We start from the raw sequence: 9,083 nt of genomic DNA, 5'->3' as shown, positions 1-9,083 counted from the left end.
CAGTCGGTAAAAATGAGGATCTAGGCCCAGGGACATCTCCTCCGGTGCCTAAAGCCTCTCAGCGGGGGAGGGCAGTCCCTCCCGAAGGGTCACCCTGACGCAGCAGTGCTGCGATTTGGTGGAGAGCAGTCTCTCCAGCAGACGGGGTCCCGGAATCAGTGTTTGGGGACCAGAAACTTAAGGGCAGCAGCACTTACCCTGGTTCTTTGTCTGGACTGCTGGGGAGGCCATGAGGCTTTCGGGGAGTAGGGAGAGGAGCGGTCTTCAGCAGACAACAACTCCTCCTGGGTTTCGGCACCAAATGAAAAGTTTTCTTAGGCTCCGCCAAGAAAGGAATGCCAATCAGCCATAAAGTAGGCAATAAAGAGCTTTATTGGAGTTTGTGCACCTCAGCGAGGTTCCCCGGTCTACAGAATAGGGCCGGGGAAGTCACGCCCAAGCAGGGAATGTAGTGGGGTTATATTTTCCTTGGCTCCCAGTGGGAGCTGGGGATTGGTGCCCTCTGAACAAAGCAGCAATACAGCATTGGTGATCTCTTCCTCGGACTCAGGTTACTGTGAGGATGTCCATCTTGGCAAAGTCCAGCCAGATCTTCCTCCTGTTCTCGCCCACCCTAACATGTTGGAATAAGAAACATCCAACTGTATCAACATATTGGTTCATCACTTGTAACAAATATATCAATATCACATTAATGCAAGAGGTTAATAATAGGGGATATTGGGAAAGGATATGGTAACTTTATTTTCTGTGCAATTTTCCTAAAAAGTGCCCTAAAAAAATAAAGTCTATCCAAATGTTTAAGCATCTGATACCTAATAATGTAAATTAAGAGTAGAGAAATAACTAAAAAAAAAAAAGAAATATTCAAACCTGGTCAGAATTTTTGTAAGAGTTTATTTGAGCCACAAACTGACATTCTCGGGAAGCAAGATGTCAAATGCTCCAGAGAACGACAGTTTTGCAGTTTCATTTATACATTTGGAATTGAGAAGGGAATGTAAGAAAGATTACAGGAATGAGAGACCAAGCAAAGCAAGGAAATCTCCATGATTGGATTACAGTCACCATTTTCAACTGATGAGCCACAAGAACTTTTGAAACATGCAATACCTGGCTTTTTAATCAGAGGAACTCACTTCTTTTCCCTTAGACTGTCGAATTAAAAAAATGACAACAGCCCTGGCTGGTGTAGCTCAGTGGACTGAGTGTGGGCCTGAGAACCACACGATTCCCAGTCAGGGCACATGCCTGGGTTGCAGGCCAGTTCCCAGCAGGGGACTCACGAGAGGCAACCATACATTGATATTTCTCTCCTTCTCTCCTTCCCTTCCCCTCTAAAAAAAGATAAATAAATAAAATCTTTAAAAAAACTCTAAAAAATGACAACAGCCAACAGAACAATAGCTGACCAGTGCAAATGAATCAAAATGATACCTATTTTTTGTCAGATTGGCAGAAAATATATTTTTGGTGTGCCATAGAAGTTTAGTAATTAGTTCATGTGTGCCATGAGAAGAAAAAGGTTGAAAATTGCTGGATTATAGAATAGTTAACAAGATTATGTGCTCTCTTGAAGGTGATAGGTTAAGCTTCTGAGGGGTCTAAAAAAGAGACATTGCAAAGGTGTGTTAGATACACAATCATTCACGGGACCTACTTAAGGCAAAGATAACCTTTTAGTAGGGAAGTTATAGTCCTGAAGTGTGGCCAGCCACTATGACACGCCCAGTTAGGAATTTGTGATCAGATTGTCCTGTGAGTTTATTGTTGGTTAGATTTATTACAGAACCTCTTTTCTGTTCACAGACCAAAGGCAGATTTCTGGTTGCCTGGAACTAGAGTTTGGGCCAGGGAGTGACTGGCTATAAATGCGCTGGAGGGCTCTTTTGTAGGTAATGAAAATGTTTTTAAATTGGATTGTTGGTGGTGTCTGCACAGCTCTGTAAGCATGGTAACAATGATTTAATCCTATACTTAAAAAGAGTGAATTTTAAGGTATGTAAATTATACCTCAATAAACTCTTTTTAGAAAATGGTGCAGAGACTTAAAACTGCCTGCAGGCATTGGGATTCAAGGCCAGCCTTCTTTTTTAGTCAATCTGTGGCCCACTGCATTGTGCTGCCCCAGGCGATGCCTGAGAAGAAACACTTTGCTGTTGCAAATCCATTAGCCTAGGCTTGCACTTTCTTCATGAGGAGCCTTGGGTGTTTTCTAAACATCACAGGAGTACCTAGCACCTCAAAATCTGATAATACTATATTGTTACAAGGTGCTGTTAGAAATGATTTCTTGGCACTGTGATGCCTAAATGCAGTAATAGGATAGCCACGCAAACAAGTGTGGATTGGAAAAGCATTCTGTTGTAGCTCTAGGACATTTTATAAGATGAACAAGACTATAAAATGAATAATGTAACAGTGCTATAAGAGTATGGCATAGGGCACAGGAAAACATGCATCAAGGAAGAAAATGGCAGTGAGTAGCTTTCTGGATGTGAGGTTTTTAATGGTAGTTGGTAGAAAATCTAGCTTCAGGAAGACTCTAACTCAGCTTGATGAAGAATAAAAGGAATTTCCATTAGTTACTCCAGCTCTTAATCAGTTCTTCTTATAACAATAACAATAGAAATTTGAAACCTGAAGTATGCTTTATATAACCAAGATATATAAAGCAGGTTATAAACTTGGGCTGGCGTGATTGGTTGAATTAGCCACAAAGTCATCGGGTTTAGCCAACTCTTTTATAAATACCAGTCCAAAAATTTCTTCCATTAGACAACATTTAGTAGATCAGTTTTTCCATCAGTTTTTCCTCTCAATGTATTTTGAGTTTGAAGTTTATTAGCTGCTCACAAAATTAAGTCAACTGACTAAAGTTATGGAGAGGTGGATTTTGTGAAATATTACCTTATGGGTGTCTAATGTTCAGAATGAAGTTTATCAGAAAAAAAGAATCCTGTATCTGACCAATCTTTCAAATGATTTTGCTTATAGAAAGTAATGGCCCTACCGGGGATTTTTATTATCTTCTTTATTTTTTCCTAATTTTACAAACATTTTAAGACAAATTGGTGTTGTTTTACTTTATGTTAATGGTTTGCATTTAAATTTTTTTAAAATAATTTTATTAATTATGCTATTACAGTTGTCCTATTTTTTTTCTAGCCTTTATTCCCCTCTACTCTGTACCCTCCTCCCACCAGCATCCCCCCTCTCTTATTTCATGTTCATGGGTCATACATATAAGTTCTTTGGCTTCTCCATTTTCCATACTATTCTTAACCTCTCCCTGTATATTTTGTACCTGCCATTTATGCTTCTTATTACCTGTACATTTTCCCCCCTCCACCTCCTTGCTGATAACCCTCCATGTGATCTCCATTTCTGTGATCCTGTTCCTGTTCTATTGTTTGTTTACTTTGTGTTTTTATTTTTTTTTAGTTTTAGTTGTTGATAGTTGTGAATTTGTTGTAATTTTATTGTTCGTATTTTTTATCTTCTTTTTCTTAGATAAGTCCCTTTAACAGCTTGGTAATGATGAACCTCTTTAACTTGACCTTATCTGAGAAGCACTTTATATGCCCTTCCATTCTAAATGAAAGCTTTGCTGGATAAAGTCATCTTGGATATAGGTTCTTGTCTTTCATGACTTTGAATACTTCTTTCCAGCCTCTTCTTGCCTGTAAGGTTTCTTTTGAGAAATCAGCTGATAGTCTCATGGAAACTCCTTTGCAGGCGACTGTCTCTCTATCTCTTGCTGCTTCTAGAATTCTCTCCTTCATTTTAATCTTGGCTAATGTAATTATGATGTGTTTTGGTGTGTGCTTCTTTGAATCCAACTTCTTTGGAACTCTCTGAGCTTCCTGGACTTCCTGGAAGTCTATTTCTTTTGCTAGATTGGGGAAGTTCTCCTTCATTATGTTTCCAAATAAATTTTCAATTTCTTGCTCTTTCTCTTCTCTTTCTTCCACCCCTATGATTCGGATGTTGGAATGTTCAAGTTGTCCCAGAGGTTCCTAAGCCTCTCTCATTTTTTTGAACTCTTGTTTCTTCATTCTGTTCCAGTTGGATAGTTATTTCTTCTTTCTGATCCAAACTGTTGATTTGAGTCTCAGTTTCCTCTTCTTCATTGTTGGTTCCCTGTACATTTTCCTTTATTTCACTTTTCATAGCCTTCATTTTTTCCTCTATTTTGCGACCATACCCAAACAATTCTGTGAGCATTCTGATTACCAGTGTTTTGAACTCTGCATCTGATAGGCTGGTTATCTCTTCACTGCTTAGTTGTATTTTTGGAGTTTTGATCTGTTCATTCATTTGAGCACACCTTCTTTGTCTCAGCACACCTGTTACATTGTTAGGGGTGGAGCTTTAGGCACTCCCCCAGTCAGGACAATCCACTTCATTGCATATTGGTGCTATATGTGGGGGATGGATCTGAGAGGGAACAATGCTACTTGCTGGGCTCTGGCCAGCTTTCAGTCACTTCCCCAATGACCTACAAGCAAAAAGGGCCCTTCTGGTGCTTATTCCCAGGTGGGTGGATTTGTGTACATTCTAGGACCCTGTGGGTCTCTCCAATGATCTCTTCTGTGAGGCTGGGAGTTTCTCCTGACTTCACAACCCCTGCAGGTTTTTATAGCTGGAGAATTTGAGGTTTTATTTTCCCATGCTGGAACCCCAGATTGGGTGGTCTGTTTTGCTCCCCAGTTCTTCCTCCCAGTTTATTTGCATGTAAATGTGGAACCACCCAGTCCACCAGCCACTGCCTTACAGCACATACTCTCCACCCTGGCTGCTGGTCTCTGCCCCCTCTACCAGTCTGGATGAATGTTTCTTCTTTAACTTTTTGGTTGTTGGATTTCCATACAGTTCAATTTTCTGGCAGTTCTAGTGACTTTTTTCTTTTAATTTGTTGTTGTCCTTCTTTTGGTTGTATGAGGAGGCAAAGTGTATCTACCTATGCCTTCATCTTGGCTGGAAGTCTAATTGTAGGCATTTTAATTTATTTCATTGTACCAAATAATACATGAATAGTTTCTATTTATGAAAGATTCACACAACCCAAAAGTATGTAGAATAAAAAGCGAAATCCAACTCCAGCTATCACCTTGCTGCAGTTGTAACTACTGTAATGGTTTAATGTGCAACTTGCTAATACTTTACTTATTATACTCATATGTAGTTTCTATGGTATATTAATGGTTTTGATTATATGATAGTTGTGACTTGACTTTTGTGCTTAACAAAAAGTCTGGATTACCTATAAAACATATGTATATAAAATATAATATATATATGTAAAATTACTATGTAATATATAATTTATTTTGATGTTTGCAGAGTATTCCAGTGATATAACTTGTTTTACAGTTCTCACATTGATAGATATTCAGTTCACTTGGTATTCCAGTTCATTAGGTATTTTTTATATATACGTGTTTGAGCACATGAACAAGTGTTTTTATAGGAGAGATTCCTAGAAGTGAAATTTGTGTATCAAAGAGTATTTGCATTTTTAGTTTTGATATATATTGCTAGGTTGCTGTACATACAACCTAAACCATATACACTCCTACCAGCAGTTTATGAGTGACTGCTTCTTTTATAAATCCTGATTATCATTTTTAAAAATTTTGCCAGTCTGGCAAAAAATATTCTATTTCCTGAGTGATAGTAATGTTGAGGTTAGGCATATTTTCATATATTTGTTGGTCATAAGTGTTTCTCCTTCTGTCTTTTGTCCATTTCAAATATTTCACCTATATTCTTATAATCTCTCTCCTGACTTTTATATTATTTGTCATGCAGAGACTTTTTATTTTCAAGCTGCCAAACCTGTTAACTTTTTCTTCATGGCCTTTGAGTTTGGAATCATTTTGAAAGGCCTCTTCCATAACAATATTATATAACTATTCTCTGGAATGTTCTTCTACATTTTTAACACTTTCATAAAATTAAAACTTTATTCCATTTGAGAATTTTTGTTTTATTTTGTTTTAGTTGTAGTGTGAGGCAGGTCTGTAACTTAATTTTATTCCAAATGCTCAGTCAATTGCCTCAACACCATTTTGGAATAATAAAATTTTCCCCCACTTATTTGAAATACTACTATTTATGAAATAAGCATCCTTTTCCACTGCATTTTCTATTTTATGATTATTGATGTATAGGAAACATTTGTTTAATTTAAATTTTAATATATTTTGACAGAAATGTTACTTCACTTTTTTCTGTGTGAAGAAAACTCTCTTCATGGCAATGCCTTAAAATGATTGAAATTGTTTTCAGTAAAGTTCACACCATCTGAAGGTACCAAGAAAAAAAATTATGTGAGATAGTTAAGAGACATTTTTCTTAAAAAGACGATGTGTGCTTTGCTACTCAGAGTGCGGTCCTCAGACCAACAACAATGGCATAATGTGAGAAATTATTAAATTGCAATATCTTGCACTGATCAGTGTGGCTTAGTTGGTTGGGCATCCTCTTACAAAGTGAGAGGTCACCAGTTCAATTCCAGGTCAGGGCACAGTTCTAGGTTGTGGGTTCAGCCCTCAGTCAAAGGTGCATTTGAGAGGCAACTGATTGAAGTTTCTCTCTCATATCTTTCTCCCCCTCTTCCCCTTTCTCTGAAAAAAAAAAGTAATAATTGAAAGGTTTTCTTAGGCTCCACCGAGAAAGAAATGCCAATCAGCCACAAAGTCAGGCAATAAAGAGCTTTATTGGGGTTTGTGCACCCAGGCAAGGTTCCCCAGTCTGCAGATTGAGGCCAGGGAAGTCGCACCTAAGCAGGGAATGTCGTGGGGTTTTATTTTCCTTGGCTCCCCGTGGAAGCTGGGGATTGGTGCCCTCTGAACAAAGCAGCAATACAGCATTGGTGGTCTCTTCCATGGGCTCAGGTTACTGTGAGGATGTCCCTCTTGGCAAAGTCCGCCCTTCCTGCCCTCTGATTGGACATCAGCTGGCTGTTCACGGCACCATTTTGATCGTTGGCCATCTTGACTGTAGTCCAGCCAGGGCTTCCTTCTATCCCCACCCACCCTAACATTCCGACCTCTTTGATAGGATAAGGGGTGTAGTGTTCCATCTGGCTGCTTCCTGCTGTCAAGAGGGGTGTAGAGGGGAGGGCCTAGAAGTCAGCTCTTTCTAGTTTGCCAGGGAGGGGCAAGTAGGTTTGTGTCTGAAGCAACATCTGGTTAAAAGTAACCCTGGAAGCTTCATGAATTCTTTCCTGGAGGAATCTCAGGAAACAGGGGCCAAGCATTAATAGTATGCAGATTATTATGACTGGCCCTAGGACTGGGGCCAGGATGGTAAAAAATAGGGAACACCACCATGGGGTTATTTCAGCACAGTTAGGAAGCAGGGGAAGGCTGAGGAGGAATTAATGGTCCACAGCAGCATTCCATTGCACTAGAAAAACATACCTGGGGGGCTGGTAGTTGTTCCCGATATCTGCACGGTCTTGTCGCATGAGGAAGTGCCTGCAGTAGTGTAACAACAATTAATTAATTAATTAAAAATAAATTGTGATATCTCAGGTCTAACCCCCAGACCCACTGAGTCTAAAACTGTATTTTTAACAAAATTCTTAGACCATCTGTATACACATTAAAGTTTGAAAGCAATAGTGCACTAAATAACACTTTTTTTGCTTCCCTAGTGAACAAGGCCCTTCTTTTGTTAGGAGCACCTTGATTTTGCTTTGCTGGAATGTACTCCCCAACTCCTACCACACACACACACACACACACACACACACTGGGAAGGACTAGGTGGGACTGTCAACTGAAATTTGTTTCCTACCCTTGCCAGGGGAGTGCACATTTGATAAGAGTTCAGCAAGTAAAAATCTGCCTCCTTGGAACCCTTGACATAAACACCAAAAAGATTAAATCTGCTTATTCCAAAGACTATATAAAAAACAAAATAAAAAAAAATTCCTACCTATTAGATCTTGCTCTGCAGAGCTGTCTCAGTTTCTTTTCCTTCTGGTATCTGACTTCTCCTTTGACTATGTAAGCTACATCATATACTTTGAATAATTTCATTTTTGCTCTACTTAGCCAAGATTAGGTACTATAGCTTATACACCGCAAACCCTGATAAATTCTTACAATGGTATGTTGCAAGAAACAAACTCCATCATGTGGATTGTCTGAGTTAAGATAAGGCAACAGAACCACACATCTATCACTGGGAAGTTAGGAATTCTTACAAAGCAATTAGAAAACTACTGGCTGTGCAGACACCACTGTGTCCTGGAATTCTATCCATGTGCCTACTGAGGCTAGAGTTTTAGGAGACTTGAAGGAAAGATGTCATGTCTTGGTTACTTCTTGTGGCTCTTAGAATATTACAAAAAAGAAGCAAGCTCTGAAGTAAAGGAGAGCCCTAGAAGGCTAGAAGAATGGGGACCTATTGCTCAAAGATAAATTCATCAAGTCTATGTTAAGATGTTAGGACCAAGACTATGACTGACCACTAGAGTTATGTTAAGGACTCAAAGATCACTAAAATTGCTATATTGTCTACCTCAAGAAAAGTGGCAGGCACATAGTAAGTGCTTAGTAAGTGTTTCTTCAATGAATGACTAAGCATTCATTTCAAGCATTTCTAGTCTAAGCATTTGATTAAATGCAGATTGGATAAAAGGATACCAGAGTTTGGGGGGAGTTGTATAGCCAGAGAAACCCAAAGGCTTTCAAACAATATAATTTCAGTGGGATTGACCCCCTCATCCTCAACTCCAGGATTGGGCACAGGACCCCGTTATGGCCAATTGAAGCTTTCTCCAGACACTGTGGTTGATGGAAATAGAGACATGACCCATGCCAAGTTCATTTCATCTGTGGATCAGCTGTGACTGCTTCTGGACTTTTTCAGATACTTGAGGTGATAAAGGCCCTTTCTCTGCTTTAAATAGCTGGACCTAATTTCTGTCACTGATAACTAAAAAGAAACTGGTATATACACTTAGTCTATAGACCTATTTATCTAAGAATTCAAAACAGGATGTAAAATCAAGATACACTTTTCAAAACTTTCCTCACTGATTTAGTTGATACTGTGGAAGCTAA

Source organism: Sturnira hondurensis, unplaced genomic scaffold (assembly GCF_014824575.4).
Source record: "Sturnira hondurensis isolate 20B ecotype Veracruz unplaced genomic scaffold, ASM1482457v3 Scaffold0016184, whole genome shotgun sequence".
Taxonomy (NCBI): Eukaryota; Metazoa; Chordata; class Mammalia; order Chiroptera; family Phyllostomidae; genus Sturnira; species Sturnira hondurensis.
The sequence above is the reverse complement of the archived record's forward strand: the minus strand, read 5'-3'. Positions refer to the sequence as shown.